The following is a 25,507-nucleotide window of genomic DNA, read 5'->3' as shown; positions in this document are numbered from 1 at the left end:
AACATACGCGTCATTCATATTGTTCTGAACCCCATACTGCGCTACCCATACTAGGAAGTGGAAGTTGAATATACTTATTCCAATAGTTATAAAAAAAACTTTATAATTTTTTGTCTGTGTTTATGTGAGTAAAATCACGTGTTTTTCAAGAAAGACACCTATATAGATAAACATAAAAAGTAAAATCTAAACTAAATATAAAATTTGATCCAAATCGTTAGAGCCGCTTCCGAGATACAAGAAATAAATAAATTTATATATATATGTAACATATTTTGATTGAAGTAGAATGCAGGTTCGAAACAGTGAAGAGACTTGGTATTTTTAATTACGTTTTATTCTATTCCGAGTGGCAGGCATGATTATAAACGCAGCGCGGCACACACAGAAGTAAGAAAAGGGAAAAAAGGGACGAACAGATGATGACTTGCCTTATATAACATAGGATTTCCGGCCACGCGCCGAGGGAATGACCTTTGACACCTGTTCAAGGGTACCGAAGTATCACTCTCATGGGAAACGTAGTTCTTGATGGCGCATTATTTTTACAAAGGGATTAATTAAACTGAAAGTGGAATTGGATCACGAAATAAGAGAATATTTTAGAATGAAGTTAGGAAGGCTAAATTAAGGTAAAGTTTTGGAAATTAATTTGGATTAAATTAAGAGTTTAAAATATCATTACATATATACAAGAATACGCTAAAGTTATAAGGTAATAAAAACAATCTACAATTATAAAACAGAAATATTATAGACTTTCAATTATAGATTTCTCAAGAAACCTTTTCCATAATCAATGAATGTCATTATGGCTATATAACTTTCACAAGGTCCATTTCGTTTATTTTCAAGAGTGTGCCAAAGCGTATCGAAGCAAAAGTGGTTCTGCCAATAAAGCGTTTCACGGCCCGTCAACGGATCCTCGCTTCAAGCTCCATCAGCAAAACGCCATTACATCCCCCAGAAGACAGCCCCTTGACAGACGGCGAAGGGATGTATGGTCTGGTACACCCTCTAAGGAGTCCCATCTTCGTCACGGAGGCGGGCTCCCTCATTATCTTTGGAGATATTCGTGGGTTTTGTCACAGCCTAGAGATACGGAAAAATAAAAGTTTCGAACCCTTCCTGATTGATGGAGGCTGTTTCTTGGAAACATAGAGGAGGGTTAATTTTAGAGATATGGTCCAGAAGTTTTGGATTTGTCAAAGTTTTTGTTTTTCGATCTGATTGATATATGATTTTAAGCTAGATTGATTGGGAAAGACATTGAAAAGTGTGTTTTTATTTCTGGCTGTTGATGAATTAAAAGGTGAATAATTTTTTGATTTATCGTCTATGAGGTATAGAAAGTATTGTAATCGGCAAAAAAAAAAATTAATTAATCTCTAAATTTTGATGTATCTTATTGCTTCAGATTTGAGTCTGAAGAACACATGTTTGGAACTATGCCCGCTCTGTCTCTATAATCCTATCACCCAAAGACGCCTTGAGCTAGACAAATGAAATTTTATATGAAGTCTTTTTAATCAAATTTTAAATCTTTTTTCCGTTGAGTTTTGGATAAAATTCATTCACAGGAGGTTTGTCTGGTTGTCCAAGTGTAATTAAAGATGATAAGTACATAGCATAAAAGGCTGGACCGGAAAGATTTATGAAATCGTTTTTGCCACTTAAATTTGTATCTGTATCAAATTTTGAACCAAATCTGCCAATAAGATGATGGTCTGCCATCTGTACTTTCACCCGCATATTAATGCGATAACTCCAAACCTTGATGACTTAAATAAGTGAAAATTGAGATGTAATTATTTACTGAAATTGTAATTCTGTATCAAATTTTAATGTCAATCGATCAAAAAAAAAACACATCCAGCATATACATATGGTTTTTTTTTAATTACTATACTAAGTAGCACAAAACGTCCATGCATGGCTCAGAATAGGTTCAAGGTCCACAATTTTTTGTGGGAGGGGGAGGGGCTGAATACACTCTTATTAGGGGGGTTGAGGGAAAGTTTCGGGGAATTACTTCCGAACTTTACTTTCGAAATTAACTTCCGGAGGTTAATTTCGCGAATACAAAGAAACCGTGATGTAACCATAGATAAATTCGGGTTTGAGATTTTGACTAAACTGAGCCCTTCCTGAGTTCCTTCCTAAAAAGCCTTTCCTGAGTATGAAGAAATCATTTTTGGAAATGTGACAGTCTACCACCCACCCTTGACCAAGGCAACTCAAAAACAGAATGTGCAATACGGACAAAAGTATGTAGCTTTGCACCAAAGTGTAGAATGTATGAAATTTTGGCGAATTTAGCTGTCCATAGTCCGTTGTGTTGTTGGTAGTCCATTTGTCAATCCGTTCTTGTACATTTAAATAATTTACTTCAACAACTCTAAAAGCTAGACAGAAGACATTTTGAATGTTACTTTTTTACTTGAATTACAAATTTGGATCACATTTAGGTTTACTTTAGTTTAATTACATTAATATCCAGTTTTAAAGCAACACAATGGCTATTTATAGATGTCCCTAGCAATTTCGAACCTCGGTTAGATGACATCTGAGCGAGCACCCTTTCTCCAAATTTCCGCATCACACAAAATGGCGACCGTTTGACCCACGACGTCAGATACAGCACGCACTACGTAGATTTGTTATATAAGACATGAATCGGGTTCCATAATGGAATCGGCTTTCAAGCCTGGGATCTTCTGGCATCGAAGCTCAGATCTTATCACTAGGCTATCGTAAACACGAATCAAATTTTGGGCCAAATTTGTGAAAAGGTTCACTATCTGTTGATCGGACTATTTAAGCGTATATAAGCGCGTTAATTCTGAAACTTTAAAAGCTATATGGATGAATTTCAGTAAACGACTTTCATCACTTCTGAATAATAAAATTGTACTTTTGTACATAATTTTGTATCAAATCTCTCAACGGACGAGCAAACTGTTTTTTTATTATTATTATTATTATTATTTGAACGCGAGCCGGCGGAAGTGGTCTTTTCGAGACTTTCTCGCGGACTCTTCAATAAAGGTCTTATTTCTACCTGCATAAAATTGTGAACCTGGATAAGGCCGTACATTAGTTATGAAATATTAATCTTTAGAGTGTATTGAGCATATTTACTGAATCTATCATGCGAATATATATTTCGGATGTCTTTTTTTTTCCGATCGATTGAAACAAACATTTCAGACCGAAACACAGTTTGTAATCACAAAATTATATATCCAATTTCACTTATTTAAATCATTATGTTTACACGTATTCGAAAGTATAAATCGACGGACGATCAACCCTTCGAGATATTTGACACAAAACTTGATAATAATCTGTGTATTAGATGCTAAACTTGAGTATACCAAATTTTATTTATCCAGCTCTTTACCTTTTGTGGCCAAACAAACTTCTGAAAGGATTTCGTTCAAAATTTGATAGAAATATATACAAATTTGCAGTAAAGGCTAAATACCAAATTTCATTCGCTTAGCTCAACGCGATTTTTGAATTATCGTCTTCACAAACAAACAGAGTTCCAAAAATATAGTTTTTAGATTCAAGGAGGTCAGAAACGATTCATCAAACTTCGAATATTAAAAAGTAAAAACATAACTAAAAATTTAGTATGGTATCTTGACACAAAAGTAAATATCAGATTTCAAAGTCATCAATCATGTACAAAAGGCGATATATTACAAAACAAGCCGTATCATAATATACAATTAGGTATCAGACAGCATGCAAGTACGATCATCTCATGCGAGTACAATATTGCATGCAAAGGATGAATTGAATCCTTAAATATAAACAAACATATATGATATCTAAAAATTTTAAATGAATAATATCATAATATCTAAAATAAAAAGAGAATTTTAAATTATTTATAGGTATATATGACATTAGTAGCAAATTCTGTCCCTCGTCATAAAATAATTACAATAAGGAAAAAAAAAACTATTATAATTTGACAAATGGTTGTTTCGATATATTCTAAAGACATGTATAACGTTTTTAATAAAACTACTTACGACAGTAAATTTCAACGCGAGCACCCTTCGCAACTCGAAGTATGTCAAGGTGGCATTCCAATTCTTGTCAAGTATTGTTTAACAGTTCGGTCGTCACACTAGACACGACATCTATGATCCTAGCCCTGAGAGTTTTAATATCTTAAACTGGCTTTTATATAATGGCAGAATTGATACTGGTCAATAATGGCCAATTTGAATCCATAGATTCAAGAACATATCGAACTTCTTCCTTCATTGGCATCATTTTGACAACGATCGAATATAATATCACCATTTCTGCATAAAGGCGTCATTTGTATCGACTATTTTTTTGTCATTATTAAATTACAATATTAAATATAGTAATAAATACAATACAAATATAAAGATAATAGTACAAAGCATTACATATAAGACAGTACAGTTTTACATCATTAAATTCAATGGTTCTTTTATAATAACTTTTTGTACTCAGAAAAGACTTTGACTTGCCTGCATTTATAGCTTCCAGTAAAATAGATGCATTTTGGAAAATCTATTTGCAGAAATTTAAGTTTTGTTTAAAAAATGAGCTTTTAAAACTACTAACTTTACTGAATTTGAATAAACCAAAGAAATAAAATTATCCCATACAAATTCAAACACGTCCCCCCCCCAATGGCAGTAAGCCTTGTCAGTTGCTCACTCATGCGCGAAGCCTGTGGTTTTATAATCTATTAATAGGCCGATTAGTAATTTATGTATCAATGTAATTTGGGCAGATCAATTCATCACGTATCTTTATCTTGATATCAAAAGCATCTCATACACAAGCATACATTATTTTCTTTTTACATTTGTGATTATTACATATTATTTACTTTCTATATTATTTATTAATTATGGTTATGTAAATAAAACCAGCGGGAGTGGTCTCCTCAAAATTTTCTCGCACACCCCTTAATAAAAGTACTATTCCCCAACTCCCCTAAAAAAAATTGTGGTTGTGTAAAGAACGTTGGGTTGAGGACTTGGACATGGGTTTAATTTGGTTTAGTTATATTAACGTCCCGTCCTAAAGCAACACTAGGGCTATTTTGGGATGGACCTCGTCATTTTGAACCGCGGTCAGATGACGAGGACGACACCTGAGCTGGCACCCCCACCCCCTCTCCACACCACGCCACACCAGCGGGAGGACGTTTGGCAAGACGGATTTAACGTGCAACAGGCCCCTTTACACGACGATTCTTCGGTGGAATCGGGTCTCGAACCTGAAACCCTACGGCTCATCAGCCGAGACCTTACCACCAGGCCACCGCGGCCCTTCGTATACGAGAAAATGAAAATGATAAAACTTTAATTCACACAAAAAAATTCATTCATCATATATTTAATAATAGAGTACTACATGCGAAAGACTACTTTGACTACACAGTGGCATAACAACCGTTTGGAACATATTGAAGCAAAATTTTCTTTATTCCAGTCGTTATCAGTAGTTTAACAAATGTTAGTGGCAGCCGGGCCCTGGTATTAATTGTTTCCTCTTATCAAATTTAGTTTTAAAGAGTGACAAACACGCACTAGCATTTCGTTCCCATAATGCCCCGTAATATTTACATTTAAATGCATATTTTTTTTAATAAAATATTTTCTGAGTTGATGAAGTTTAAAAAATCATCGGCCAAAGTCACATAAAGGACTTGCAACTTTTCTTTTAAAATAATAATCTTAAAAAAAGTACAGACCTGTCTTTTGAAATGATAATGTTGAAAGAAACAGGCCTTTTTTTGTAATGATAATGTTGAAAAACAACTACTAGCCTTTCTTTTAAACTGATAATGTTAAAAAAAGCAGTTCTTTCTTTTAAAATGATAATGTTAAAAAAAACAGTTCTTTCTTTTAAAATGATAATGTTAAAAAAAACAGTTCTTTCTTTTAAAATGATAATGTTAAAAAAAGCAGTTCTTTCTTTTAAAATGATAATGTTAAAAAAAGCAGTTCTTTCTTTTAAAATGATAATGTAAAAAAGCAGTCCTTCTTTTAAAATGATAATGTTAAAAAAAGCAGTCCTTTTAAAATGATAATGTTAAAAAAAAAGTAGCCCTTTCTTTTAAAATGATAATGTTAAAAAAAAATCAGCCCTTCCTTTTAAAATGTTAAAAAAAACAGCCCTTCCTTTTAAAATGATAATGTTAATAAGACAACTACTGGCCTTTTTTTAAAATTGATAATGGTAAAAAAACAGGCTTTACTTTTAAAATAATAGTGTTAAAAAAACAACTACTGGTTTCATATGAATTCAGCACGGCAAAGCTACCGAGTAGAACGAAATTTTTATCTATAGTTATAAAAACTCTGATCTTGTTTGAAAGCTCACTCAATATTTTGAATGCCAATTTTTTTTTTTATACGAAAGTATTGTGATAATCGGAAAATTCTAAACTTAAAATTTTACCAAATTTTTTATTACTATATAGTTTCTCTCATTTTAAATAATGTTTTTCAAAATATTTCAAGTATGTTTTACAATATTTTTATTATTTTTAGCAACTAAATTTAAATTCACACCCTTTGAGACAGCATTAAATACATTTTGCTGCTTTAAAAAGAGAGAAAAGTTTTTAAAATAAAATAAAGTCAGACGAGGAAATCTTAAACATTATGTTATGTCGTTTCGGACTAATGGTTCGAATTTCCTTTAAATTTTTGTATTTTAATCTCCTTCAATTTATTCTCATTGTCATTATGCAAGTAAAAACCAATTAACATTTCAAGGATTTCAAATACTATTTTTGCATGCGAGTAATTTGTCGTGCAAAATTGATTAACTACATTACATTGCACAATAAACTATTATATCGCAACAATACATTTCGGGAAAATATAACGCTAACATTTTTAGTAACGTTTTGCAATTACAGATAAATCTTAAAAATGATATTTGGCAAATGGATTACCTCTTTCGTTTACTCTACATTTAACCTCGTAAAAAAGTGGAAAATTGTTTTAAATTTTGAATATGATGAACTAAGTTTGCGATTCCACCTAATTTCCTGCTCAAAATAATTCTAAATTTAAATTTTTTAAATTTATTATTTATAGAGAGATATAATAAATTTTCATTCCTCCTGAATTTTATGTAGCTAGCATAAATTATTCAATAATATTACATGAATATTTCCTGCCAAACAACCATAAAACTATCATTTTATATGTTTTTTTGAAAATTTATTACCTAAATAAAATAAAAAAGAACTTCAAATTACTCACATGTTTTTGGTTTCAAAAATTTAAAAATAGAGTTACTTTTTGATCAACTGCGATATATAATAGTATATTTTTTGATAATCTTTATTCAGACAGAGAATAATTGTTAGACGAGAAATTTAATCTACCGCAGCTAAATTTACACCCATGTTTTATTTTTTCTTAACTTATATAAATTTCGATTTTTTTTTTCATACTTCTTTTTTCAATCATCATAATCCTTGTTTCTATGGCAACCGTCCCACTAGGAAAGTTTTCAGTCGAGATAGTTTTCACACTCCAATGGCCGCATCATATCTCTCAGAACACGGCTTCTTCTTCAATCATATCTTTTGAAACTTCGAAAAGTCAATTTTTCACGCAAAGTCAATCGTGTCTCATAGACACGAGATAATTATCAGTGTGCTCCATATATTTCACATACAAAATTGGCAATATACCATGTGTATCTCACAGATACCAAATAACCGCCAATATATCATGTGCATCTCATAGATACAAGCTAGCTCACGTAACACACACAGGAGGCAAACATTAATGTATCCGTGACCTTCAACAATCCTAGAGGTCATAATATATCTCAGATACAAGAATGACATGGATTAGTGTGAATAAGTATAAGTATTGTGTATTTATATATCCTAACATCGAAAATTAATTGCAGCCAATTCTGAAAATTCAATCAAATATCTCACAAAACGACTATCAATGCAACTTCTAATTGGAAAATTAACCCTGTAACCATAGCACCTATTGGTTAAAATGACTGATAGGGAACCTTAAAGTTTACAGGTTCTGGATCATACTTCAATGGAATTGTTCGTATTATTTTAACGTATTAAAAATTGCATTCCGCCTCAAAAAATTATTTTTAATCATTTAAGAAACTAAAGCACACCGTTGTTGCATCCACAAATTTTTAGTCATTTAAATTAATTAATAACAATAATTTAAATGCAAATTTTAGTGTAAAATTTTTAGCAAGATGCGTGAGTTGAACTACAAACTTATAGTTAGACTTGCATTAAATTAAGCTTATAACGAATCAATTTTCAAATAGAAATGGTGGAATTATAATTTAATCGATTAAAGAATATTATTAATTAATAAGTTAATACACTAAAACTAATGTGTTAATCGAACAAAAGCTTCAATTTATATCAAATCAAAATCGATAGGTCAAAAACTGTTGACCTTAACCAACCAGGAAATAAAAGCTATATCAAAAACGAATTACAGTATTCCTCCTCGTCAAAAGCTTGTAAAAAACTTTTCTCGTAAATCAGAACTTCCAATCATAAAAGGGTCGAATCCATTTGTTTTTCAAATACCTTCGTATTGCGCAACTTTTCTCACGAACAGATAGATGGAACAATACACGTTCGGTAATGAAGCCCGAAAAGGATAAAAAAGACATTGAACTTAGCTTGGATATCGACCACCACCCAGAAGTACAAAAAAAAACTCGGAATTTTTCTCACACTTAACCAAACGATTGTTTTTTATTGTTATTGAGAGTTTTAATTTTCTTTCATTTGATGAAGTATTTTTTTTTTTTTTTTCGTTTCGATTTCTGAAAACAATTTAATTAGGATTGATGATTATATATTTCAGTTTATTTGTAAATAGAAGAATTTTTTTTTATCGAATACTGGCAACAGTAATATTTGTAGGCATTAAGCATTCGAAGTTGGTCTAAACATTAGTTATTGGTCAGTTATTTGACTTAAGAATTAGAAATATTTGTTAAAAACGCAAGTTTGAGCATCGGATATTTGGTAAGTACATTTAAATACGATTTAACGATGTTATAATTGCATCGTTTCGGTTATATTAAGGGCTTATTTTGAAACTACAAAATATAATTTGCAATGAACCTTTTAATTTTTAACCGTGGTTTACGGCTTTAAATTTAATTTAGTTATATTAAAATCCCATTCGAATTTATAAAAGGAGTGGGTTGGAATTACATTATTTAAATACAGTTTTTTTTTCAGGAAATCCATTTGCTATAGTAATCAAGGATTAAATGAACAATTAATATTACTAAAACTATCTTGATCCGGGAAAAATAACCCGTGTGTTAAAATTAAAGTTAATTTACTTATTTAAAAACCAAGTATTATCTTGCAATTTAATATACATGAAAATTTTTTAGCAAACCAAAGAATTAATGACAAAATATTATATTTTATAACAGTTTGCGTTCTAGTTGGGTAAAACAAATGTAACATTAACAAACGTATATAATAACTTATCTGTACCTTGAATTTTACAGAAATACTCGATTTTTATTTGAAAAACTAAATGAGTATTCATTATGACTGAAGTAACACTTTCCAATATATTTAATGGACCTATATGATAAAAATTTAATCAAGTTTATGACTACTATTTGATATAAGTTTATGACTACTATTTGATACAAGTTTATGACTACTATTTGATACAAGTTTATGACTACTATTTGATACAAGTTTATGACTACTATTTGATACAAGTTTATGACTACTATTTGATACAAGTTTATGACTACTATTTGATACAAGTTTATGACTACTATTTAGTGATAGACTGACTTATTTTCAAACAAACAAAATTATTATTTCATGACTGCCACTAGAAGATGAATTAATTTCTTTTCTTATTTAAACTCAAACCCTGAAAATAAATGACTTATTATTTAGTACTTATTTCTTTTTAGAAAAAGCACATTTCAATTTATTTAAAATTAATTGCAAAAAAAGAAGAAATCAAGTAAATTATATGTTTGCAGAAAGGGGCGGAACTTGGAGAAAAATATCTAAGTTTCAGAACATTTCAAATATTTCTTTTTTTTTTTTTTTCTAATTTCTTATTTTCAAAAATTAAAATTAATATGTTTTTTTATAATTTTGGAGTTTATATATATGCGTTATATATAATCTATATAATTGCCAAAATTAATTTCTTTTAAATATTTCCTCTAAAATTAGTTAAATTTTAAGATTTTATGAGGAAAAGAAATTCATTTTCAAAAACTTTCTTATAAAGCTTTCGACGGTTCATTCATTGCAAAATTAAAACAACTATTATTTCCGGATGAAACTGAATAATAGCTTTTTAAAACTTAAAGGTTTTAAGTTTAATTTTACGACACCAAAATGAATTGCTGTGAATTCTTTTACTATACTTTAAGAAATGTTTCCTCAAGCATAAATCATTCTCCGAGAGAAAATGAAAACCAAGTACTTTTGGATCATTAACTTCGAAAACAAATGGATGAGAAAAGATTAAAAAAGTTGCTATTTTGAAAAAACCAGGAAATTTAAAATAAAAGTCTAATGGAATTTGAAACTTTCCACAATTCCAGTGCAGTGACAGTTCCAAATTCTTTCTACAAGATAAATTATTATTATTAAAACAGTGGGTAAAGAACAGAAAAAAAAGAATATAAAAATTGTTATCGTTCATTACTTGCCTACCAAGAAACTAGAAAATCCAGCAAACTGAAATTAGATTTAGTTTAAAAAAAATTTAATTAGATATATATTTTTATTTAAAAAAAAACAAGAATGGTCTCCCCTAAACTTTCCCACATACACTCTAATAAAGGCGTTATGCCATATAATGCCATGCATGGCATTGGTGTACAATAATTAGAAATATTAACCTTTGGATGAATTTAAAATTTCCAATGAATATATCGTATCATCCTTGGCGATTATTTGGCGATTAAATCCTGGCATGTCGTTGACAGTATCCGAAAATTTAGTTTGTGCTTTAGACATTTCCTCAGCCGATTGAAATAAAGATTTGACACAAAACTGCACTTATAGTCCCAAAATCCTATACCAAATTTCATATATTTAAGTCATTGCATTTTTGAATTGTCGCACTTACAGGTTTCTCAAAATACAGATCGACAGACAATCAACCCATTATTGGATTTGGCTCAAAATTTGGCAGTTGTCTACATTGTAGATGTTGCCTTTGGCGTGAATTTAATAGTTTTATTGAATGTGTCGTATCATCCTTGGCGAATTTTTTTGGCGATTATGTATTCGAAAAACGAATTTTTGTTTTAGACGTGTTTTTTCAAACCGATTGAAACAAAAATTTGACACAGAACTGAAGTTGTATTTACAAAATTAGATACCAAATTATTACCAATATGTAATTCATTGCGTTTTTGTATTATTTCGTTTACAAATTTCTGAAGGTACAGACAGACAGACGGTTTACTCTTAGTTGGATTTGGCTCAAACTTTGATAGGTGTCTACATAACAGAAGTTAAAATCTGTGTAGCAAATCTAACTCTCTTCGTTTTGGAGTTACTTTGTTAACCTATATTCGAACAGCCGTACAGACGGACTTATTATGAACGGATTTTTCTCAAAATGTCATTCTAATCTACAAGCTTGATTTAAAGATTATTCGCCAAATTTCATCCATTTCCCTTGAAGCGTTTTTCAGCTATCTTTGTCAGACAGATATTTTCGGTAAAATCCTAGATGGACCCACCTCTTGGCGACTTATTTGAAATCTCGCCAAGTTGACTACTAATTGAATATTTGTTATTATTTTTCAATTAAAAAACGATACTTGAAGGCCAGAAATAATAATAATAAATAAAATAAAAAAGAAATAAAATAAATAAATAAGTAAAAATAAAATAAAATAAATAATAAAAAATGAAATAATAAATTAAATAAAATAAGAATAAAAATAAAATAAATAAAATAAGAAATAAAAAATAAATTTAAAAAATCCGTCTAGGTTGCCACATTGGCAACCTAGACGGATTTTTTGAATTCCGTCTAGAATTTGAATTGATTTTTTGAATTTGAATTCTCGCCACTCGTTTGGCGAGAATTCAAAAAGACTCCAAGAGGTGGGCTGTGCTAGGATCCACCAATATTTTCCAAAAATGTTCTTTTCGTACTCAGAGGTCTAAAACGTTAAGATTCGTCAAAATCTCAAATTCGATTTTTTTTTTTTTTTTTACACAATTGCAATGCAATGCTAGAAAATAAAACCTTGAAAAGTGAAAGGACCATTCATTGACGCATGCATATATATGTTTGTTTTTCCAGTATTAATAAGAGAGATGACAGCAACTGGCACGCAATAAATTGTGTTCAGTTCCACGAATGCCATGTTTGATGACACATCTATATACGTCACCCAAGAAATTTGGTTTTTGAGATGAGTCATAAAGTTTCTTAGTTTATGAGTATGCGTGTTCATTATTAATCCATATCAACGGAAAAAAATTCAATCTATTTTTAATGTCAGCATATTTGTATATTTGATTTCCTTCTCATGAGTTTCTTCTCGGTAAAACTTTAGAAATCATTTTATTGAGGATTCTCAACTATTATAGTATTACAGATTATGGATTTCATGCATAATCCCATAGCACTTATTACAATAATTAAGAAAAGTTTGTAAAATAATTTGTTGCGACAATGTGCACACATTTGTTGAGGTAAATGCACACATTTTTACTTCCTCGTTTACGAAGTATTGTAATGGTCAAAATATATGAGCTCGAGATTTTGAAGAATGTCTGTCTGGAAACACAATAAATCACAAAACGCTTTCAGCTAATTGGATGAAATTTGGTATATGATTTTAACACTACATTGTTAAATTTCTACCAACTTTTGAAGAAATCCATTTACAAGAAATCTATGCATCTAGCTGTCCAAATAAAGCTTAATACGATAAATACAAAATGAAGACAACTAGATGGATAAAATTTGGTACTTAGATTTATTATCTAAGGTATAGATGTGCCTCAAAGTTAGAATAAAATCCGTCAAGGGGTTCTGCACTTTTGCATGCAGTTAAGAGCGATAATTCAAACAAGTATCAACTTAAATGAAACTTTGGCAAGTGATATTGTTTGTTTATTTATTATTTTTTTTTTAGTTATACATGACGAGGACGACGCTTGAGCTGACAGCTCCCCCCTCCAAGCTTCCACACCACACCACTGGGATGAGGTTTGGCCTCAACGGATTTAACGTGCACCAAACCCGCTTACAATACAGATCTTCGGTGGAATCGGGTCTCGAACCTGAAACCTCTGGTTTCAAAGCCAAGACTTTACCACCAGGCCACCTCGACCCGCATGTGATCTTGTGACTACGATTGTAGTTCTTTGTCAAATGTTGATATCAATCCATTGGGAATAAAGGATCCAAAATACATACTGCGATTTTCTGGTACTTGTGTATTAACCGCTGGAAAGAAATATCCAATCGTCTAATATCCTACTCTAGATTCAAGTCGAAGACTTATATTTCATAACTATTGTTCATCAATGCCAAGCAATTAATGCATAAAAACCGTTTTTCTTTACTGTAATATGAAGCATGCAACTCTCATATGCTGAATAAATATAACCATTAATACCCTCACGGCCTTGCCCTATGTCTACAATTTTATGCGGGAAGAGTGGGATAGCATCTTAATCAGAGTATGCAAGAATGTACTCGTCGATTTAAAAAAGTATTTAGTTGACAAGTTATAGAATTATAATTACATGAAATTAAATCATTTATGGAATAAACTATGGCTGAGGCGAATAACCATATCATGAAAGCCCATGACTTCTGAGACATCCGCTTATTGTATAGCATGACTAGTGAAGACATCCTCTTAGTTTATTGCATGACTAGTGAAGATATTCGTTTATTTTATTGCACGACTAGTGAAGATATCCGCTTATTGCATTGCACGACTAGTGAAGATATCCGCTTATTGCATTGCACGACTAGTGAAGATATCCGCTTATTGCATTGCACGACTAGTGAAGATATCCGCTTATTGCATTGCACGACTAGTGAAGATATCCGCTTATTGCATTGCACGTCTAGTGAAGATATCCGCTTATTGCATTGCACGACTAGTGAAGATATCCGCTTATTGCATTGCACGACTAATGAAGATATCCGCTTATTGTATTGCACGACTAGTGAAGATATCCGCTTATTGTATTGCACGACTAGTGAAGATATCCGCTTATTGTATTGCACGACTAGTGAAGACATCCGCTTATTGTATTGCACGACTAGTGAAGACATCTACTTATAACTAATGAAGACATCTGCTTATTGTATACCATAACAAGTGAGTATACCATAACTTATTAACATCTGCTTATTGTATACCATAACTTATTAACATCTGCTTATTGTATACCATAACTTATTAACATCTGCTTATTGTATACCATAACTTATTAACATCTGCTTATTGTATACCATAACTTATTAACATCTGCTTATTGTATACCATAACTTCAGCTATTTTTTACGCTATTTAATAACGCCGAAAATTGGAGATTCATTCTACAATCGGTATCTCCCATGACATCGATTTAACCAACAAAGTATGATAATTAAACCTGCCAAGCTTTCAAGAATATAGAAATTTTGAACAAAGCTTCAAATCCTATTTCTTTGCTTAAAATAAATTATTTTTACTAATACTGGCTATTGAAATTATTGAACTTAGTTGCTTCAAAATCATCAAGATTTTTTTTCCCCCTTCCAGAAGGTGCGAGTACGACAAGAAAGATGAGACAAATGCATCCACCAATCGGAGTCATCTCTAGGGAGGGGTCTCTTATTTTTTATTATTATCTCATACATACAGAGAGGCTTGGATAAATTTAAAAAATAAATAAGAATTTATTAAGTATATTCGCGTAGCAAAAAGTAAAAATTACAAAACTTTACAAACATAATGTTACATCTCAAAACAATACAAAATTTAAAAAAAGATGCAATAGAAGCTTGCAGGGTGTATATGTTACGGTCAAAGTGAATAATCGATTATTATTAATACTAACCGGTTTAGTTACTATTAATAAGGATCGGATAGTAATAATAATTACCGATTATTCACTTTGACTGTAACATATATACAAATTAATCAACTACTTAATTTTTAAAATGTTGAATTGAAAGGGGAAAGTGAGAAGAATAGAATCTATGATAATTAAAAACTCGAGATTCATTGAATAATTTGTTAGGAATTAGTTCTCGAAAACAAAGATTTAGGATCTATTGTAAACTTGGGCATTTCTTTGAAATATTTGTCATTCCTTCGGGAATTTACTAGTTACTACTAGTTAACGATCACAAACCATTGAAATAAGATCTATGGAGCTGATAGCGACAATGCAAGCGTTAATTTATAATTTTCTGGGGGAGTTTTTTTTTTGGGGGGGAGGGGGGATGAACTGAACATTATGAACCATATTTCGTTATGCTTATCACAAAAGTTATGTTTTGCATTAACCAATAAAAGACCGAGATTTATAATGATCCAGGCTTTCACTGGACATTATTTCTGTCTTGATTTTGTAACAAACGGATTTTTTTAAATATTTTTGCGTTTGAGTGCGAATAATTAAGGAAACCGTGCAGATACCTATGTGTCATCGTATACAGATAAATTGAGGAATATTTTAATAAATATTTCATATTCGCTATCGATTTTGTGGTCACTCAAAAAAATTCTCCAGTTCATCTCCACTTTCAGATAATAATCACAACCAATCTCAAATAATTCTTCACTAATGTTATTTATTGCAACCAATAATCTTGGTTTTTGAAATCCCGGCTTTATTAGAACTGGAAATAAATTAGAGTAAATAAATTAAAAAAAATAGAAATAATAATCAGTTTCATAAAGATTTTTACAATTTGAATATCTGAACTGCAAATGGCAACAATTTATTTTTAAAATTTTCCGCAATTACATATTTGAATTTAATTCCGGGGAAAATAAATACTATAAAGACGAACTATACGATCATTTACAGAACAAATCATGGGATCATTATAATATTATGTATATATATAATGTAAAAAAAATTAAGCAAGTTCGTGACCGAGAAGAGAGAACACTTTGAAACTTTAAGTAAAAAAGGTGGAATTGGATTAGGAAATGTGAACATTTTAGAACTAAGTTAATAAGGTTAAATTAAGATAAAAATTAGAATTTAATTTAGATTTAGATATATACACAAACACACAAACATATATATATATGTTTGTGTAATGATATATCTAAATCAAAATTAAATCCTAATTTTTATCTTATCTTATATATATATATATATATATATATATATATATATACACACATCTCGGGAATCCACATTTTCTGTTACATTGAAATCGAGATTCTCTACTTTGATCAGAATTGAAATGGCATTGTTAAAGAATGTTGATATTTAAGTGCTAAAATTATTTGAAATCAAAAACATTTATGAAGTGCAGAAGGTTAGAAGAATGGGAAAATAAAGCATGAATTATAAAAGTATTTTTAGATTCAACTTTTCAGTTGATGTTTAAATCCATCTGAAATAAAATATCCTTCTCCTGATGACGCGAGGAAGCATGGAGAGAATGTCTATTACTCGGGCGATATCCTCGTCATCTGACTACAGTTCCAATTACGAAGTCCGTCCCAAAACCCTCTTATTGTCCAAGAAATGGAGCACAAATCTGACTAAATTGTATATAAATTGCGGTACAGTCCTGAATACCTAAATATTAATCATCCAAACTTTCGAATATTGTATATCAAAAAGTCGAAGCAGAGTCATGTATTTCAGAATCATAACCAATACGGTAGAATTCATTCATTTCTAATGCGAAATGTTTATCTTACATCTGCTATAATATAAAAAGCTTGAAGTAAAATTCAAATTGTACTACGTTTCAAAAAACATGACATGTGCTTGGTTATAGATATGATATAGAATAAAATACGCCGCGAAAAAAACCATATTGAAATTACACCCTGGATTCTCTTTCTACTACAAAAGTCAATGAATTTTCTAATTGTATTAGAATTGAAACAGTGATATTAATGTTCATATATGGATTCCTGATTGATGAAAAAATGATTTACAATCAAACATATAATCCTTAAAGTGACAAAAAAAAAAAAAAAAACCCATTGTGGAATCAGCAAGTATATAATACAATGCATCTATTGCTAGATGAAGAAGCTGCAGGAAAATGAGACTTTTAAATTTATTTAATAAAAATTAATTGCGTAAACTTGATTAAATATAGAAAGTAATTTAAGTTTAAATATTAAAAGGCGCTGACAATTTTAGAAAAAAAAAACAGTTTTGATTTTATACAAATTAGAAATTTCAGACAAAAACATAACAAAGAAATAAGGAGCAAATTGTGTCGAGTTTAGATTCCTGCATGTCTAACAACTTATCTATAGGTACTTCGAGCAGATAATAAGCTAACAGCACGTTTTTTAAAATGTTGTGCAACTTCAATTTTCTTTCAAACGTTTTTCATCACACTTGGTGTTAGATAAACATTTTGTGCGAAAATTTATTTTTTATTTCAAATTTATTCGTGTTAGTTAAAATTCTAAAACATATTTCCTTTGAATTTTTTCCACACAGTACTCGAAAGTTTGGATGTCTAATATTTAAATGTAAAGAACCCTACCACCATTTGAAAGCAATTTCGTTATATTTACGTCCTATTTCTAAAACAACCAGAGGATTACTTTGGGATATACTTCGTAATTTGGATTGGTTGGGTTTAGTTTCGTTATATCAACGTTCCGTTTTAAAGCAACACTAGGACTATTTTGGGGCGAAATTCGAAATTTTGAACCGCGGTCAGATGACGAAGACGACACCTGAGCTGGCACTCCCTTCTAAATATTTCTGCACTATGCCAATGGAAGGACATTTTTCGTAATTTGGAATTGTAATGTCATGACGAAGACGCATGAGCAAGCACCATTCTCCCAAACTTCTGCACCAAACCGAAGAGGAGATTTGACATCCAATAAATTTCGCGTACCTCAAACTTTCATTCATAAGGATTCTTAAGTAGAAATGGGTTTCGAATCTTACCTAAAGGCTCAGTAGCCAAGACCTAACTTACCACGGCAGCCCTGAGATTTATAAACACTATGATGCTTTTTTATAAGTATATTTTATTCAATAAAATAAATGCAATAATATTTGAACGAAGGTTCATCATTTAGTCCATGGTTTTTTAACCACGAATATATTCTTGAACTATATCGCAGTCACTGTGTAACAAAATTGTAAATTTTTTATCTTTCTTACGTTTAATAAAATTACTGAAATTTCTAAACCTCTTAAAGAACAAATTTTTATACCAATAATGCAATTTATTTATTCTATTACATTATTGATTATATTATTTTTATTTTATATTGGCAACAACTCAGAGATGCAGGAAAAAGTTGATTTTATTTTTCTAAATTTTCATCCAACCGATTTCTAATTTTTTCACTAAGAATAATTTTGATATCATGAAAAAAAAAAAACTAAACATCACATGGGTACCAGTATCCATGAAGAGGTCAGATTTTAATCTTTAAGAAAAAATTAGCAATAAAAATTACCACAAAATAGTCTTATGATAAATATATTGATTAAAATTTGTTAAATAACCTTTTTTTAATTTAATTTTTCTCTTTTTAATGTCTCGTTTGCATATTTATTTTTTAATTATATATACATTAACAAATGATAAATTGTTCTATAACTTTGAGCAAATACTTTATGGCCCAAAGAAAATTACGAGGAAAAGAAGTTTCAATCAAGATTGATTTTTAAAAAATCTAGAGGTCTTATCGCACCCTAAAAATCATGAAAATATAATTTGCAAAAATGGCTATTTTTCGAGTTCAAACTCAAAAGACACAGTTACCAAACCGGCAACCACATGCATACATTTTCCACTAATTTTAAATTCGCGCCACACGGTGAACTACATCTGTTGATTTCTCAAATAGAACTAACTAGGTCCGAAAGTTTTGTTTAATCCTTCAAGAAAGTGAGCCAATTATATCGTTTAAAATATAATAATATTGTTCAAAAACATAAGTTCTAAATTTTTAATCTTATATAAATTCCAACTTTTCTTTACAATTAAGCTGACTGATCCTGTCGCATTTTTAAAGAAGTTTAAAACAATTTCAGAGGAATAAATTTCTTAAATATACATGTACAACAATTCTGAATCTGTATAGCATGCATCTTACTGAACATGGAAATAGGGGGGGAAAAGACAACAAAATATATCAATTACTAAAAACAAAATCAGTAAACATCCATTCAGTTAATATAAAAATAATACAATAGTCATAAATATTTCATTAATAAATTACATACAACTGACAGATTAAAATTATATACTTCAAAATAGGAATAGGTAATTAATAAAAACAAAATATTGATAAAAACTTAGGAATTCTAAAATAATGAAATTATTTCAAAAACTAAAAACTTTGTTTTAATAGTCAAAATATGTTTTATATAAAAAGAATATCACTTTTTTGTTTTATTTTGAAATATTAATAGAATTATAAATTGAAGGTAAGAATCCCACATGTTTATCAACTACTAAACCTATTGGAAGACGTAACGGACTATTATCGTTACTTTTAAATTGCTTCAAGAAAAAAAATTTCATGATATTTTTCAAAAGTTATATTCGATAAAAATATGTATGATACTTCATATAGAATGGATGCCATATCTTGAATAAATAAATGCAATACTTAACTTTATATTTAAACTCTTTGAATATGATGATCAAAATAAATAATTAATTTATGAAGTTATATATTTACTTTGGTAGAAGAATATGGCTTCAAAACAAATTATCGATCAAATTTAAAAATATTTAATGAATGTCAACTATTTTGCATTTGAGATGTAAATGCACTTAAAAAAAAAAACGGCTAATTTTTTTATAATTGTATTAGTTTTCTACTTTTTTTATATTTCTGATGTTCTTTTTGTCCATTATAAATTTACTTCTCATAATTTTTCATAATTTGAGACTTTGATTTTGACTTTATTTGTAAATATTGTTATATTCATGCAATTTTGTATAGCCTTGCATTTTTTAACACGGCAATTGCATAACACAATCTGCGAATTTCGATAAATATTTCTTGAAAGTTTTAATTTTGAAACGAACATAACAACCATCAAATTCAAAACACACATTGTCAAACATTATGTTGAACAAATGTACTTTTACAATGACAAATTTATTATTTATTTTTAAAATAAAGTAGTTCTTGATTCTTTTTATAGAAAAGGCAAAAACAAAACTTGTAAATTTTATGATCACCACTAACAAAATTATCCGACAGACTATTTGTAAACAAACCCATCTCGACTGTGCCAAACGATATATTTTAACGAAGTTTAAATCCGAAATCTAAAGAGGAGCAGACGAACACATTGAGCGACCTTGACGAAACCAGCACTATCAAAAGAAAAAAAAGTGCAAAAATGTTTCTCTCTTTTCGAAAGTATAAAAAAAAAGTGTATAAAAAATAAAAGTAAGGACACTAACCTTGTCTAAAAATCTGTATCATTCCGTGTATTTTAATCCATGTTTATATCCAAAATTGGAAAACGCCGGGTCAGAAAAAATGTATCCACTTAATTTTATCTTGCACCTATCGGTAGATTATCGCAACGTGTGTTTTGAAGAACCGCGTCAACACAAAACATGCAGGTATGGTTGGAACACGCAGCTGACTAACAGTGAAGAAAAGACTTGATACCGAATAACATTTTAGAGGCGATTCCGATTCGTAATCTCAGGTACATGCGCTTTTGAAACGCGCCATCTAGTTGACAATTCTGAAACAAGAACTTCGCTACTTTTTTATGTGCATGATTTCTTTTATTTAAAATAATGTAAGAAAATTTCAGGAAAAATTTATATAATAATAAAGCTTTATAAAAAGAATAATGACAATAATATAAATTACAAAGCAGATTTCATTAATTCAGAAAAAAATTAAATCTAATTAAAATAAAAATCACGGACTAACAATTTGGTAAATTTAAAAAAGCTAGGAAAGTTTTCTTTAAAAAAATTGATTACACTTGTTAGTCATTTGCTTCGAATATTTAATGTGAAATTAAAAAATTCAAGAATATGTATGCTCTTTATTCCTTAAAAACGCATAGTCGGTTATTGAAATTGCTATTTTTAAATTATTAATAATCAATAATTGATATTATCATTTTATTTATTAAAATTTTTTAATATTTATTTATATTGCTGTATTATTTATTAAAACTTATATACTTAAAAAACTTCATTGCAATTTTTAATTTCAGTCGTCATTTTCTGTAGCTGTATTAATTTCAAAATTAGTTTTTATTATTATTATTATTATTATTATTATTATTCTATTTTTTTAATTATTTAAGAGTAAATTTTGAAAATAAAATTCCACCACATCAAGTCAAAAAACATTATTATGTTACATTGTTTCATGCTGAAAGTTCGAATCTAATTTAATTTAATTTTTAATGTATTAAAATTATACTTGTAGAGCATTTTGATTAATGATTTCCATTATTTATTTTGCATAATGAAATTTATTGATAATATATCATCTTGTAAGAATTATCATGGCAACAGTATTCCACTTTTGGGTGAAAGAAAACAACTATTCTAATTATTGCTTTCTAATTTAATGGCATTTTTTTGCAAAAAGAAATTATTTTCTCTTACACTATTAATGAAGGAAAGAAGGCGATGTCAAAATTATAGAACCGCAGACTCTAGAAAAAGAATTTTAAGCATTCTTCCATTGTGGAAAAAAATTTTACAAGTTCAAAATTTGGGGGGGGGGACAACACATGTGGTATCATTTATATTAAATAAAATTAAGTTGCATTGTAAGACATATTTTTTTTAGTAAATAAATATGAAAATAACATCCCTACAGGATTTCCATCCTGGCAATATTTTATCTCATAGTTTCATACTCTTTTTTTTATTTTCTCGTGTAAGTAGTATAGATAAAATATAGTAATCGTCAAAAAATTCAAATTGGGAAATTTTGACGAATCTCCAGGTTCCTGAGTTCAAAAAATACATTTTTGGAAAATGTCCGTCCGTCTGTCTCTCGGTGACAATGATAACTCAAAAACGATTTTTACTAGCCTGTTGAAATTTCGTAAACGGTTTTTACACCAAATTTTCAGATTTCTATCAAATTTTGAATAAAATCTGTTCAGAGGAAGTCCGTCTGTCCGGCTTTTCTGATATAAGTTAACATGATAACTACAAAACGAAGAGAGCTAGATAGATAAGATTCGGTACACAGATTTAACATCAATGGCGTAGACACCTGTCAAATTTTGAGCCAAATCTAGCAAGTAATTGACCGTCTGTCGCTCTGTACTTTTAGAAACAAGCAAACGCGATAACTCAAAAATGCAATGACTGAAATAAATCAAATTTGGTATGATAATTTGTGACTACAAGAGAAGTTTTGAGTCAAATTTTTGTTTCAATCGGTTGAGAAAAACATGTGTAACGCACGAATTCGATTTTTAGACATTATTAACGTATGCCCGGGATAAATTGTCAAATAACTCGCCAAATATCACACGATAGATTAAAAAAATTGCTAAATTCACGCCAAAAGTTAGTATTTCATAATTAATGCACACCGCATTAATTGCGGTGTTCTCTGGTATGATAAATTCATTAGGGAGTAAGAGAATAAGTTTTGGGAGACACTCCCGTTGATTTTATTATTATTCAACCGCAGTAGCGTTAATTTTCAATAAATCTAAAGGATGTGTCAAGCCAGGCAAATTCTTTTAAAAGATACCTATAGTTCCCTTTCCTAAATCGACACGTGTAAAGAAATCCCTATTAGAATCTCATAGTATAAAACCACTGGGGAAAATATTTCGCTCTTCTGTTCGTGTATCGTTTGTGAACGGACATCAATTTCATCGTCGCTTCTTTCTTGCACATAAAGTATGCCTCCCGGGATGAAATAAATTATTTTAATTATGAACTCTTTACCGGTGTAACACCACTTTTGACACACACCTAATCATTATCGGGACGCATGTTCCTTTGCTCGACAAACCATCATCCTGTCTGTCGTTATTAGCTGCTCTATCCAAAATTGTGCATTGACAAGTCACCTGATAAAAAAAAATGCAATTTGGACAGAATCATTAACTAATAAAAGTGGATAGAATTCACAGAAAAATGGTGCAATGACAAGAACGACGTAAAATGAGTTAATATTAAAACAGTTTCACAGTATTTTAAAGCCCAGCAACGCTTCAAACGCGGATTTATCCATTAGCAGATCACAAAGAATAATGGGAAAAGATATATCAAACTGAAATTACCCATCAATTTGTAACTGGCCAGAATTATTAATTAATTGGAGTGAATAGGATTCAATGTAACAACGGGACATTAACAAGAATGATATACAGCAAGCCAGTATTAAAAAGTTATCACTTTATTTTTAAACTTGACAACGCTGCAATAAGCAAATTTATCCATTAACAGATGCTGATCACAAAGAATGACGATGAGAAATATTTCGGATAGGAATTTCCCCTCAATAGCAAACCAAGATAATCTCGTGCTTATCAAATTATCGAAAAATAAGACAGCATAAAGTTTCTTTCAGTGGAATTTTGATGAAAAACAGTGGTTGGAAGCTTCACTTGCTGTGTGTTATCAAAGTTTGTTTTTTCTAATTAATTTTGTTTCGCTCACCTTTTTGTATTTAACTTCTGCACATTTGGTAAGCCTTTTTTTTTGCACTAATTTCTTGTATTTATATTTATTTATTCAAGAACTGCAACGTCTTCACTATTTGAAACTGAGTCACTCAGCTTTTATCGTTTCGGACACATCTCCTGAAAATGATACTTCAATAATGCAGGCTTCGGCAAACATTAAAATGCATCGTACTTCAAATGAAAATTTATTTAAGAGTGGAAAATCCACTAACGAACTCATTATCCGTATTGGCCAAAGACAATATGAGGAAATAAACATAATTGTTTCCAATAGATATGCTGCATCCAAAATCCCTCAAATGAACCCATTCCTTAACCAACCCTTCAAAAAACAGCACATAAATCGGCGCCTCAATATTTTGAATTTGAAATTTACAAGGCAGGAAGAGTTGGCTGAGGAATTAACACATAATAACGATGTAGAAATCCTTGAAATGAGAAGATTTGTTAAATCCAACTCGACTCGAGACTCCTCTCCTGCCTCCGTGACAATACTTGGCACCGCGTTACCAGAATCTATTAAAATTTTGTTTACGAAGCAAAAAATCTAGAAGTTTGTAGACAAACCCCCACAATGCATGAAATGTCACAGTTTCATGTATCCAACAAGAATTTTCACCAAACAGATCTGTCATATATGGTGAAACACATGATGGCCAATGTCCAAGTCCCGAAAAGTGCATAAATTTCCAGGGTCCGTACTCAGCGACATCGAAAGCTTGTTCCCATTACATCAGAGATAAATATTAGAATTTAATTGTCGAAACCATCTAACAACTGGAGAAGCCAGAAGCCTCTTTCAACAGTCCTCAAAATCAAGTTATTCTAACGCAGTCAAATCAAACATTTTGCAAGTGAAGTCGAGGAAACTATAAACCAAAAAATCGAAGCTATAGTTAAAAATATCACAGAGAAATTAGAACAACAAACAAATATGCTCATTGAAATTTTTCAAAAACTGTACAAAAATTACTGCAAAGTGTTGCCAGCATGTTTAATCAAGAAGAATTAAACAAATCTCCCGGGAGAAAAAAAAAAAAAAGCTATGAAAATTGTGACTCAAACTACGGGCATTCCGATGCAATGGGATGCAGATGGTCCTTCCAGTTTAGCTTTAAAAAAAATTTTTTTTTTTTGGTTAAGTTCTATTCGCTTTCTTTCTTTTCCATTTTTGCTTTTTGTGTTCCTAAACGTTGGAATTGCTTTTCCTCCTTTTCAAAATTCGCGTTCGAATTTTCGAGCCTGCTTTTCGAATCCTTTTTGCTTTTTGTTCTTTTTAAAGCCCCAAGCTGGCAGCAGTTTCTTATAATCCTTTTTACTGTCTTTTTTAATGATCTTTCTGCAGTGGAATTGCAGGAGAATTAAAGGGAAAAAATCTCTGACTTTCATTTCCGCGTTTATCTACCTCTTTCCTTTGGGTTTTTGAAGACACTTTTCTTTCAAAAACTGATATTTTTTTCCTTTCCGAACAAAATAGGCAGACAAAATACACCGGGTGGTGATCTTCTAATTGGCATTCCCGCTAACATGTTCGGTAGAATAATTACCAACAATATTAGAGAATATTTTAACTTGGAACTTTTGGCAGTGGAAGTACAATTC

General features: G+C 30.3%; 1 protein-coding gene across 1 annotated transcript in view; it reads right to left on the bottom strand.

The window, feature by feature from the left end:
• Nucleotides 1-20,861, bottom strand: part of LOC129975246 (rho GTPase-activating protein 18-like) — a 329,739-nt gene extending 308,878 nt beyond the window's left edge. Inside the window, exon 1 of the mRNA XM_056088284.1 lies at nt 20,673-20,861. The gene's annotated coding sequence lies outside the window, so the exon portion shown is untranslated. The remainder of the gene's footprint in view (nt 1-20,672) is intronic.
• Nucleotides 20,862-25,507: the final 4,646 nt, after the last annotated feature.

Source organism: Argiope bruennichi, chromosome 7 (genome assembly GCF_947563725.1).
Source record: "Argiope bruennichi chromosome 7, qqArgBrue1.1, whole genome shotgun sequence".
Classification (NCBI taxonomy): domain Eukaryota; kingdom Metazoa; phylum Arthropoda; class Arachnida; order Araneae; family Araneidae; genus Argiope; species Argiope bruennichi.
The sequence above is the reverse complement of the archived record's forward strand: the minus strand, read 5'-3'. Positions and strand labels throughout refer to the sequence as shown.